The sequence below is a fragment of the Sinocyclocheilus rhinocerous genome, unplaced genomic scaffold, assembly GCF_001515625.1.
Source record: "Sinocyclocheilus rhinocerous isolate Xijiao unplaced genomic scaffold, SAMN03320098_v1.1 scaffold1294, whole genome shotgun sequence".
NCBI classification, from domain to species: Eukaryota; Metazoa; Chordata; class Actinopteri; order Cypriniformes; family Cyprinidae; genus Sinocyclocheilus; species Sinocyclocheilus rhinocerous.
In genome coordinates this window covers 272,407-282,926 of record NW_015656157.1, presented here as the reverse complement: position 1 = coordinate 282,926, position 10,520 = coordinate 272,407, and the positions used below count along the sequence as shown (strand labels likewise).

General features: G+C 35.0%; 1 protein-coding gene across 1 annotated transcript in view; it reads right to left on the bottom strand.

Annotated features, from left to right (window-relative positions):
• LOC107719632 (nuclear receptor subfamily 5 group A member 2-like) overlaps positions 1–10,520 on the bottom strand; it is a 60,921-nt gene that overhangs the window by 25,373 nt on the left and 25,028 nt on the right. The gene's annotated exons all lie outside the window — the stretch shown is intronic.

Below are 10,520 nucleotides of genomic sequence, written 5' to 3'. Positions count from 1 at the left end.
GGGGGGGGGGGGGCATCCTGAAAGAACGCCCCTTTTTAGCATATTTCATTAAACTCTACCCCAATAATCATGTTATATACACCACCAGTCGTCAAGTTTTTGAAAGACATTAACACTAAAATATTACGCAGCACAACTGTTTTCAATGTTGATTTGGTTTCTTGAGCTACAAATCCTCATATTAGATTTCTGAAGGATCATGTGACATTGAAAACTGGAGTAATGATGCTGAAAATTCAGCTTTGATCACAAAAATAAATGACATTTTAAAATATATTCAAATAGAAAAACAGTTGTTTAAAAATGTAATAACATTTCACAATATTACTGTTTTTACTGTATTTAAATCAAACCTTAGTGAGCATAAGAGACTTCCTTCAAAAATATTAGAAAATCTTAATTATTTCAAATATTTTTACCAGTAGTGTAGAAACAACTTATCATGATCAATCAATCTCAGATGGATAATATCAAGTTCTGTTGTACATTTTTGTTTTTCATTTAATATCCCAAATATGCAACATTATGGAGTTCAAAAGGTTTACAAATGTTGTTTCTTTTTGGTTTTTCACTCACAAAAGTTGTTGTTCAGTCATTTGTCATTTGAGTGTTATTTCAACCTTCGACACTCGTGTCTCTGCGTTAGTAGTTCGGACAGCCGGTAGGAAATCAATATTGGTCTTTAGGTCGCAAGAGGTCGTTCTCGTGTGAACTTCACAAAATGTCACTGTTTTTCACCCGCTGTTAATTAATATGTTTGTCAAGAGATACAGCTTCATTTATCCTTTGTGATTAAGTAGCGTGTTTAGCGTAGCGCACTTAGGAGCACGTACATTGAAGCGCTCTCGCACAGAAGTTGAATGGCTCCAACAACACATTCATTGTCACCCTCCTGGGTTCTCATGGCTCTCTTGGTCAATTATTAAACACAAGAGTGAGAATGAGGAAAAATTGTGAAAATGAGTCCCCGTCCAACTATTCTTCAAACTGCTACGTGTTTCTGTGTGGACAGTTGAAGAGCTACACATGAAACGGTTTTGAGTCTTAATTCACCCATGAGAGAAGTTTAAAAAAGGGTGATGAAAATACAGAAATGTAAATGAAAATGAATGATTATGAAGACTTGTGAAAACAGTGAGTTGTTAAAATAATACTTGTGGTTTCTCAAGGCAAAGATAACGTGAATGAAATGCCTCTTACTACCTTGGGAGGCTCCATCGATATCTGGTTCGGATTGTTTTGACTGCTTGCGATTCTTGTTTGTGCTGCTCTCATAGTCATAACAAATGCTACAAAATCAATTGAAAGAATGGATTTCCAAATCCGGCAAAGCAAAAGCCTCAGAAAACCAATTAAATCACTTCTTGTTTGGTATCACTAGATCACTTATATCAACTCTTTTACTGTACAATCAATACTGTATGGCCTGATTTCTAACATAAAATCTTCAGGTTTGAAATACTAGGACCGGTTTTTAAGCCCAAGAAGCAAATATATGCATTTGGCATTGTTAACACATCTCATGTTTCAATTCATGCAAGCCAGACATGCCCATTCTACAAAGAAACCTGTCATTTGGCCATTTTTTGACAGGCATTCTCATCAAAGGCTCTGTCCCCACATGAGCCTCTGATGCCCGGCGCTTTTGGGTCATCAAACAGGGACGAGGGTGCCATGAGTCAAAACAGGGGAAGACACAGCAGACCGGGGCTGCTGCCAGAAACACGTCAGATGGGCAGAGAAGGCATCTCTGACCTTTTAAAGTGTGTCTGACACTGCTGTTTCCATGTCAGCTCACTTCCCTTTGCACTGTCACAGCTATGTGTAACTCGGCTCTGATGTGCACTTACGACAGGCAAGCTATGTCCTTTAACACTGGAGGTAGTGCGACTTTGTAGTTTGATACACAGTGGCTATCAAATGTGATCAGCATTTGCGTTTTTCTGTGTAAATCGTTCATAAAAATAGTTGTACTATTTTTAATTTAAATAAGTAATTTTCTTAAATGTAATGTTGAATTGAACGCAAAAATTTAGGAATGTTTTTTACTCATATACCTACAAAGGTTGGTGTTTTTTGAGCCGCTTTCATGAAAAACAAGCAGAACGAATTTCTGTATAAAATTGTAAAAAATATTATTTTTTTTTACTATTCTTAAAACTAAATCTGAATGCATCAATTTAAAAAAGAATGTTTTTTTTAACAATGTACACAGAAAGTGTGATTTACACAATTGACACTCAAATGCGTACAAAAGTTTTCATTTATTGGGCCTCATTAGTCAAACATGAGCAGAATGAATTGTGTAAAACTACTTTTGCTATTTTTAAATCCTATTAAGACTATTTGCTTCCGTAATTTGGCAGTTTACAGGAAAAAAGTTATTACGAACTATTTTTACAAAAATTGCTATCAAATATGTATAAAAGTTTATGTTTATGGGACCTCGTTCGTGAAATCAGCAGAATTAATTTATTTAAATTGTTCGTAAAACTACTTTTACTATTTTTAAGTAATATTGAAACCATTCTTGAATTGAATTTTGCCAATTTATGAAGGAATGATTTTACAAACAATTTGCAAAGAAAATAGCATTATTGTTTAAATACATAATATCTATCAATTACATTACAAGAACATTTTGACAATTTGGGGTTTATCATTTTAAAAAAATTGGGCTTATTTTGATAATTCTGGGTTGATCATTTTGACAATTTTGGGTTTATTATTCATGAAAACAGAACAACACCAACTGTTTATTTAGTTTTTTACAAACAGCTTAAACAGAAATACATTGTGCTCATGTGTATTAAAATTATATGTACATATCACCCAGCAACACTGGCAAAATATGCATTTTTTAAATGTTTTAGACTGTCATACAGTTGATGTGATTAGTATTTTTTTCCAGCATGGATCACAGGAATAAACTCAGGCATACTCACAGATTGTAAATTCAGCTGTATAATCATGACAAGCTAAAAATAAGATGGCAATCGGGTGTTAATGTTTATCTAGATGAGCTGGTGGTGTAAGGTGCTGGAAAAATACCTGGAGATCAGCCAAATAAAAACACGCGGTAACACTTTATTTTAGGGTCTCTTAACTAGTTGCTTATTAGCATGCATATTACTAGAATATTAGCCACTTATTAGTAATAATTAAGCACATATTAATGCCTTATTCTACATGAATTTATTATAAGGGGGTCTGAATACTTTCCGTACCCACTGTATATATATATATTTTTTTTTACATTTTTAATGTAAATGATGTGCAAATATGTCTCGTTGCATTTCCAAAAGTAATATTTATTCATCACTGCCTGAAAGGGTTGACCGGCGATAATAGAATAGACTCCAAATTGCCAAAAAAAAATTTTTTTTTATCCCACATGGTTTTGGTAGAGTGCCACAAGCATTGTTCTAACTATTAATAAGCAGCAAATTAGGAATTTATTGAGGGAAAATTCGTAGTTAATAGTGAATAAGTGTTCCCTATTCTAAAGTGTTACCAAACACGCTTATTGATTTCGGTCTAGAGGCATTAAATTAGGAATCTGAGCTTTTGTTTGACTGAATAAGAAGTGATTAAACATCAAATCTGTTGACCTACACTGAAATCTCACAATACACACATTCTTCTTGCGTCCCTCAGATATATAAAGTGTGCAACAGTTAAAACTCTGATTTTTGCGTTTATTCACGTGCTGTGCTTCCAAATTGTCAAAATCAGAGCTTTTACTTTTCTCTTATGATAAAAAAAGCATATCCTCCAAGAAACCAATTTAATTCCTTTACGGTCATTCAGGCATTTCTAGATCAATGTAGCAATCAATTGCTGAGCCCCGGTCCTGCTCCTAAAGAAGACCCTAAGACCCTGTCTGCCTCAACGGCACATTGAACGGAATTAAGGAAGTTGCCATGTACAATATACCATGATTATTTGCAAAAATGACATTGCAAATTCCTGCAATATATATATATATATATACAGTGGGTACGGAAAGAGTGAAAAATTTAAGGGGGTCTGAATACTTTCCGTACCCACTGTATATATATATATTTTTTTTTACATTTTTAATGTAAATGATGTGCAAATATGTCTCGTTGCATTTCCAAAAGTAATATTTATTCATCACTGCCTGAAAGGGTTGACCGGCGATAATAGAATAGACTCCAAATTGCCAAAAAAAAAATTTTTTTTATCCCACATGGTTTTGGTAGAGTGCCACAAGCATTGTTAAGGTGCAAGTAACGAGCTTACGCAGCTGGAACTACTTTTAATAAGTATTTTTTGTTGTTTTTGAAGTGCCCTAATGAACAGATTAATAGAATCTCCTTGAGTGCCCATTAATGCACAGAATGAGATGAATGATTTATTTACAACTAAAGGCAGGCTGTGAGTGTGCGGTCCATAGTCACATTTGCATAAATACGAGGAAGAGAGAAAAAAAATGATACGAGGGGTAAAAAAAAAAAAAAAAAAAAATCCCATCTGAAATCTTCTGACCTCTTGGATGTGGATCAGCGTTGCTGGTCGGCGAAATTACAGGTGAGGTTTGAAGTGCACTTCAATGGTGCCGTCAGGCGGTGAGCTTTGAGTCGTCTTCTGTGGACATCTGTTCATACGCTGCTACGCGCACTTCCTTTCTGCCAGGCTGACAAATAGTATTTCATGTTGGATGTTTCCCTTCTGTTGGTGATTTTTTTTACAGCAGTTTATATAAGAAAAAATGTATCGTTACATGAAGAGGCTTTTAAGCTGTTGCTAAGGTGTTCTGGGTGGTTGCTTACTGGTCCAAGCCAAAAGAGTCATTTTTCATGAGTATATATGACTTAGGTCCCTGCTTTTTTCTTCTGTTTAATTTCCGTTTAACTTTAGAGAGTCAGATCGCAAAAGCTGGTCACATTTACCATTGCTCAGAAAAATTTCATGTCCGAAATCCAGTCATTCTAATAAGAATCAGGAGTTTCATGTCAGGGCAAAAAAAATTCAGATTTAGCTTGTGCGAATTCACTGCGTTAACCACCGGAAAGCTGCTTCGTTTGAAAGTGTGAGAGATGCTTTATACATCTCTACGCTATTGACAATGGACAATGGACATTTTTTTTGCCCACAAAATTTTGCATTGTGACCAAAACTCAAGAAATATGTAGTATTACTATTACTAAATAAACCTCTCCACAGTTTAAAGGGTTACTCCACCCCAAAATGAAAATTTTTGTCATTAATCACTTAGCCCCATGTCGTTCCAAACCCGTAAAAGCTTCGTTCGTCTTCGGAACACAATTTAAGATATTTTGGATGAAAACCGGGAGGCTTGTAACTGTCCCATTGACTGCCAAGTAAATAACACTGTCAAGGTCCAGAAAAGTATGAAAGACATCGTCAGAATAGTCCATCTGCCATCAGTGGTTCAATCTGAATTTTATGAAGCGACGAGAATACTTTTTGTACGCAAAGAAAACAAAAATAACGACTTTATACAACAATTCGTCTCCTCTGTCTTTCCGCATCACCATAGCGCCATTTTGGAGAATATCCGCTGGACGTAAACTGCGTATACTGTTCTACTTGTCTGTGTCAGCTGCACCACAAGGATACGTTTTCTACGTTTATTTACGCTTTGATCTGAACGAAAACAGCGTATCCGTGTGGTGCGGCTGACACAGAACAGCATACGCAGTTTACGTTCAGTGGACACTCTCCAAAATGGCGCTACGGTGATGCGGAGGAGACGAATTGTTGAATTAAGTCATTATTTTTGTTTTCTTTGCATACAAAAAATATTATCGTCGCTTCATGAAATTCAGATTGAACCACTGATGGCAGATGGACTATTTTGACGATGTCTTTCATACTTTTCTGGGCCTAGACAGAGTTATTTACTTGGCAGTCAATCGGACAGTCACAAGCCTCCCGGTTTTCATCCAAAATATCTTAAATTGTGTTCTGAAGACGAACGAAGCTTTTACGGGTTTGGAACGACATGGGGGTAAGTGATTAATGACAAAATTTTCATTTTGGGGTGGAGTAACCCTTTAAGGTATCATTCATGTCCGAAGCGAAAATGTAAAAAAAAAAAAAACGTGCCTAAGTTTAGCTGTAACAACCGATTCCCTCATCTCTTTATCAACACTAATAGTTTTTGGAAACCTATAAATGTACAGTTACACTTATGGAAGATAAGTGAAGTGCTAACAATTTGTGCTGAGGTGTCACATTCTGGCTTTCTCTTTAGCCGTCCCGTGGGAGCTGATTTGACGTGCTTTGGATGCTCGAGACTGAAGGGCCTGGTTTATTTGGCCTCGCTTTTCACTGATCTTGTGGAAATCTCCCAGCTTGTTTGTCATGGCAGGGCCTCTGTTTGTTCACTTGCTCTCTTGCTGCCAGGGGGTTTGATAAGCATGCTGGGACTTTGAGCAGGTGGCCACCAGCCGCTGTTGCCGCATTGCTTCATACTCGTGCTCCTCTGAGGGAGCTGCCTGGCACTCTCTCTCCGGACTTATTTTAGAGTCCGATGTTGCTTCAAATGGGATAGAGCCTAGTGAAAGAGCATTGCAGGAGTTTAATTGTATACTAATGTGTACTAATGATCTATAATCGGGACAAATGGCTGAACGTAGTCCAGTAACTGATGTGTTTTAAAGATACAGTTTACCTAAAAATTACAATTTTATCATACTTTACTTACTCTCATGTCATTACAAACCTGTATGGCTGTCTTTCTTCTAAGGAACACAAAAGGAGACATTTTGAAGAGCGGCTCTTTTCCATATAATCAAAGAATATCGTAAAGTTCCAAAAAAGGGCATAAAAGTGCCTTAGTCCTAAAATTTCCTAATAAACATCATGATTCTTGTGTTTCTCGTAAGTTGAGGTGGAGGGCAAGATTTTTAGTGAATCACAATTTATTTTCAATGTGTTTCCCACAAGAAAATCTATTATATGACTTTAAAGGAATTGTAATCTATTTCAAATTCAATAGCCGTATGGACCACATTTATGGCGAAAAAAATGCTTTCATTATGGAAAATCGCAGCTAAGATTCTTCAAAATGTCTCATTTCGTGTTCAACAGAAGCAAGAATCACACAGGCTTGGAATGACATAAGGGAGAGTAAATTAAATATTTAAATCTGAAATAGGTTTTCGAAACTGTGTCAGTTCATAGTGACTATTAAAACGTGCTCAAAATGTTTAGATACTGTATGTTGCATGTGGTGTGTTACAGCAGTCTAAGAAAGGCTGGATGCAGAAACCGACTCTCAGCAATGCAAACTATCCATTCTATAATCTTGTCCCAGTAATGTCGTGTCTATGGGACACATAGATTATGTAGGCTTTGACTGTGTGCCTGACAGCAATGTAAATTGAGATGTCATAAAATATCTTTGGGAAAACATTTGCATTCCTTGTAGTAGCTATATCTGTGAAGAGCTCATGGTATTCTTTCTCCAAGTGTCTCTGTGAGGGGGGATAAACAGATGCCCATAATTCATGTGTTAGTGTGCAGGTGAGCAGGTTTGGGACTTGTCCAAGGCTAGCAAGTGGACACCGAGCAACTTGGTGGAGTGGCTGGCTGATGCTGGGGCTGCAGGAGGGGTGTTTGATCGATCGAGACGGGGAATAGAGATTGATCAGTTCCCACGGTGACTGCATTAACACGCTCCCGAGTGTGACTCTTGACCTGTGAAACACCCAGAGTTTGATCGGAGCCCCTCAGCAGCCCCTCATCATGTCATCCCACAATAAAAACAACACACATCGGCATTCAGCAGAGTTTAGTGGGACATGTCAAACATCTCAGGACATCACAGAGATGAATGAGACTATAAATGCTGCTTCTAATTAGTGCTCAACCCATATGGGTTTTTCAATGGCCAACCACATGCTTATATATACAGTATATATATATATATATAATTAATATATCCATATTATAAAAATATTATACAATTTATATTATATTATATTTAAAAAAAATTATGAGATGAAGGAGACTATAAATGCTGCTTCTAATTAGTGCTCAACCCATATGGGTTTTTCAATGGCCAACCACATGCTTATATATACAGTATATATATATATATATAATTAATATATCCATATTATAAAAATATTATACAATTTATATTATATTATATTTAAAAAAAATTATATATCCAACATTTGTAAATTAGTTTGAACATATTTAAAAATATTTCTTAAATAAATTAAAAATTTAAATATAAATTATTTTTTTGTACTTATTAATCTGATTTTGTAATTTGTAAAATTATTTTAAATAATTTTACAAATATTTTTAAATTCATTATTTATTTACTTATTCTAGCAGCCATTATATATCAGTCTATCACTACTTCTAACTTCTAATTACTTATAATAGTAGATGGCAGAAGTTGACAATTTTATATTCCAATTCAGACAAACGTACTGAAACAGATGAGGTATAAATGGCTATACTATTGCTAGGATTTTAAAAAATAAAGGGAAAAGAAGAAGAAATCCACACCTGCTGTGCCGTGTTCAGTTGCCAGCAGTCATATTCTACTTCAAGGACACTTACTGTGTATCTTTTCAGAATGAAACTGAAACAGGTTCTTACAGTCTATTCTTCACATACTGCTAGAAAACTATACTGTAGTTAACTATAAAGCACTACAAAGTGCATATACTGTATATGTTCTTATGTACTTTCCTGAAGGGTTTTCTGTTACTTTTCGATGCTATGATTAAAGACTAATTAATTTCATTCATTCATGAGCAGTAAAGTGGCAGCCTTTCATTAATGAAGTAATATTCAATAAAAACCGCAACCTTTTTTCGCTCCGCATGCTTTGCAAAACTCTAATAAGTCTCTTGAGCAACAGCACAATCCAGAGAGAACGGAAGGATGAAATTAGGTTATGGGAACGTAACAAAACTTATCCAAACCTTAGGCCATTTATCAAGTCCATCTGAGCAGTTGTTTCAAACACTTCACAAAAAAAAAGTGTACAAAAAACAAGTCTATTCCATTGGATCGGAGGGCTTAAAGCTAAGAAGCTATCAACTAATTATCAAAAAAACACAGCAGCCCTGATCAATTATTCAGCTGAACATTAGACTCCTAATATACATGCAGTCATGGGAGGGAAGACTCTCTGAAGTACCACACACCACGCTACTTTACCCCAACCCCCCTTTCCACGACTCAGTGAGAAAATAATGCTCTCCAAATCCACAATGAGTTGTGCACGCCACGTCGAGCCCAAATCGATCAAGCTTCTACATCTGCACACCGCGCGCACACACATATTCACACGCGGCGTCTCGCGTTTAGAATGATCGCTGTATTTTTATTTGATTTTATTTCCCCACTTGCCGTATTTTTCCCCTCAATTCCTCGATTTATGGGTGTCTTTATTGGCGACGGCTGTCAATATTTATGGCGTTTGTGTGACACGCTGACAGACAACAGGAAATGACTCTTGATTGGCTCTGTTGGGAAATGGGTCCAGGTAGGCCAGCGCTCCTGTATTATTTAGCTGGGAGATGCAGTCGCCTACCAGAGTGGCTTTATGCGTCTGTCTGGTCTCGTCTGTAAGAATACTAACGCAACGCCATTAGTAACTGCATCATCTGCTCTTATTGAGGCCCAAAAGAACAGCTGATCTCTCAATGTACCTTTACATTCAGGCATTTCATTCAATTTAAAAACTTTTTAGAGTAGCTTTTCTAAATATTTATGTATCAGTGATGCATTTAATTGCCATCAAGGAGTAACCTTTGCATGCATTTGGATTAAGTGATAATACAGTAAAATATATATTTAAGAGTTAGATAGATAGATAGATAGATAGATAGATTTTTTTAAGTCAACAAAAGTAGTGTTCAAATTTTATTCATTTATATAAATATATACACACACACACAGACACACACACACATATATATATATATATATATATATATATATATTCAACTTTTGTATGCATTTACATATATTCACCAGACTAATAGGATGAATTAAGTAATATTAGAGTATAATATATCAAAATAGCAAATAATAGTTCTAGAGGTCATTTTATTGTTTCAAAATTATTTTTTATTTATCTGCAAGTATAAAATGGATTAGAAACAAATAAAATTGAATTGAATTTATATATGAATATATTTAATAAATACACAGTTTTTGTTTTTGTAATTTTAAATGTAATTATATTTGTAATTAATGTTTATAGCATTATACATACACATACATACACACACACATAATATTCATAATATAATTTTTTGAAACTAAATGCAATATATATTGCCATAATATAATAATGTAAGAAAAAGTATGTATTTGTGCAAATATGTGTGTGTTTGTATTTTATATATTCAAACAATTAGACAATCAAAAATAATTAATACATTAATATGCATTTAATATTTTATTATTATTATAATTTACTATAATAATTCACACATTGATTATTTATTTATTATTATTTTATGGCTGTATATTGTATTTAGTTTATATATATA